Genomic DNA, 2,648 nt, shown 5'->3' on the forward strand with positions numbered 1-2,648 from the left:
TGCAGATGAAATCCTTCAGTGGTGGCAGCTGAAGCCACTCAGAGGTCCTTGAGGTTGGGTTTGGGCCAAGGAACGCCATCTCAGCACTAATCTTAGGTTGAAGTCCCCAACACTGGAGTCTGAGTCAGTCTCCACTAACCTTATAGAGACTTCCTGTTCCCCTGTTGTGTCAAGTAGAGCTGGATGTGGCTGGTCTGAGGTTTTTGGCCACTCCAATCTTTCCCTGTTATCAAAGCTGCCGCCCTTAGTCCTCATTGACTCTAAAAAGCTTATTTGTTTTAATTCAACAAGCCAACTTGAATTTCCCCAAAGAATTTTTTGAAAGATGAAATATCAAACATGTTAAGCATGTAGGACTTTGCCACCCATACTTAATGGCCGAAGGAGGACAGTTGCCATGGCAATGGCTCTGGAAAGGATGATGGAGTGAGGCTGAAGGGTGAATAAACTACCTTAACAGGGCACAGGCTGCCCAGCCAGCCCCTTATGATACTGGGAGTGTTTGCCCAAGTCTTAGGAGTTAAATCATAATTTAGAGAGAGAAAAACAAAAATGCCCCTCTGCAAGCAAACATGTTGAGGGGTGGGAGTGAGGGGTCAGAATATGAGTAGAGATATTTTGAATGTCAGTGGTGAGTGCACGTGACCATCTTCTTGTGAGGACTGGTACAGCCCTCCCACCAGTAGCTGTCATGCAGACAGACTCCCATCTGGCTGCAGAGGGGCACAGCCCATAGAACGGAGAGAACCTGATGAAGGCTCTTGGAGAGCTGGTGTCGGGATGACCCTCACAGCCTCTATGGCAACACACAGCAAGACTACCTGGCTCATTCCCTGGGACCCAGTAGTTCCATTCTTGGGAATCTGCTGAGAGAAAGTCAGCCTGGCTGTGGTCCTGCCAAGGGAATCATCGGTGGAAGACTGGGGTACGGAGAATGTGAAAAGAAACTTGATAATGCTATCATTCCAGACACATATCTGTGCATGTCCAAGGAATACTATGGAAAGTGATAGAAGAAAGCTGAACAAAAATAAAGTCTTGACTTCAAAAAATCAGGATTCAATCCACATGGAAAGAATAAGTTCCCCACTTGGAGAATTTGTTAAAAAAAAAAAAAATCCTGTGTACTACGCAGGTTCCCATTCCTGCCAGGGCTGTGCCTACAAAAAGGGCATGTGTGTGATGGGGGGGGGGGGGGGGGGGGTTAGATACCAAAAACCACCAGCAAATGTCTGTCTAGATGTATTGGTGAAGTTTCTGACTTTCTATATGATTTACTTCTCTCTTTGGCTTTTGAAGGTATAACATAGAGGTCCAGGTTACAAAATAACCCATTTTCAAATAAACCATTAAGTTTAAACCAGGGAAGTTAACCAGAACTAAGATTACATTCTTTTGCTCTTAAGAAGTTCTGAAGAGCAGCAATATAGTCTTCTGCCTTAAATTGTTATTCTCCTTACAAGGATTTTATTGAAGTGGAATGAGTGGCAAACTTAGTGGAAAAAAAAAAAATTCCCTCTTCTGTGTGTACTTATTATTTAACATTATTCAGATAATTCTAATTATCCTCTCCTTCTACTTTATTTATAGATAATTGCAAAAATGAAGAGGAAATTATTGACATTTGGCTCTGAACGTGGTATCTAGACTTAAAATTCTTCCCTCAGTCCCCATGGTTGCCTAGTTCTTAGAACCAACAGTCCCTCAATTCATTGCAGTTTCACTAAGTCTTTAAATATTTGAAACTGTTATTGCTGAATGTTTCCTTAGTAAATTAGTCCAGACCCAAATCAAATACAGGTTATTTGTATTTATGATTTTTTTATTTGTTCTTGAAACCAAAATGCCAATACCATTCATCTGAGAAAAAGAGCACAAGGAACATACCTCATAGGTGCAAATGAATGTGGTGGATTTCAGAAAAACACATATTACACACATTATCTTGAATTCAAACTGTCATGAAAGCCTGAAGTACAGTGTTCATCCACAATGATGTGAATAAAAATGAATCGTCACTGTTTGGGAAAGCATTTTGAAGCAAACACCAACTTTTTTTACCTTTTCCCCTCCCCCATCAAAAATTAAAAAAAAAAAAGATATACATAGAACAAAGGAAACAAAAGGCTGAAGGTGCAAAGAAGTTCAGTGCAGGGTTGTTGTTTTTAATTCTATAAAGCCAGAAAAGGGACAAAAACGATCCTAACAGCAGAGAGAAGTTAAACTATAGCATGCCAGCATAATGAAATATAATGGAGAAAATAAAATTGTGCTTAAGAAATCGTCATTAACAGTTGGAGAAATTCTCATCATTTCATGTTACAAGAAAGGGTAAAATTGATTATTGTAAATACACTATGACCTGAATCATGAGGGAAACAGACAAGAATCTGTAAGGAAACGCATCAAACTATAAACAGTCCTGGTCTTTAAGTGCTGAGACTTGGGTAAGTTTACTTTCTTCTATTCTACTTTTCTTCATCTTCTGTAAGGGACTTGTAGTTTTTATGTTTGCATTGAAAATAAACATTTTGAAAGACCTACACAAGTTCTGTTACCTCATAGCATTCCCCACCCTCTTTGCTCTTGCCTGCTTCTGCTACAGAGGCTGGAAAAGCTCAAATAGTCACTTTTCCAGCCACTTTTGT

General features: G+C 40.0%; 1 pseudogene; it reads left to right on the top strand.

Annotated features, from left to right (window-relative positions):
- The first annotated feature begins 397 nt into the window (after nt 1-397).
- Nucleotides 398-1,567, top strand: LOC100686727 (annotated as a pseudogene).
- Nucleotides 1,568-2,648: the final 1,081 nt, after the last annotated feature.

The sequence above is a fragment of the Canis lupus genome, chromosome 23, assembly GCF_011100685.1.
Source record: "Canis lupus familiaris isolate Mischka breed German Shepherd chromosome 23, alternate assembly UU_Cfam_GSD_1.0, whole genome shotgun sequence".
NCBI lineage: Eukaryota > Metazoa > Chordata > Mammalia > Carnivora > Canidae > Canis > Canis lupus.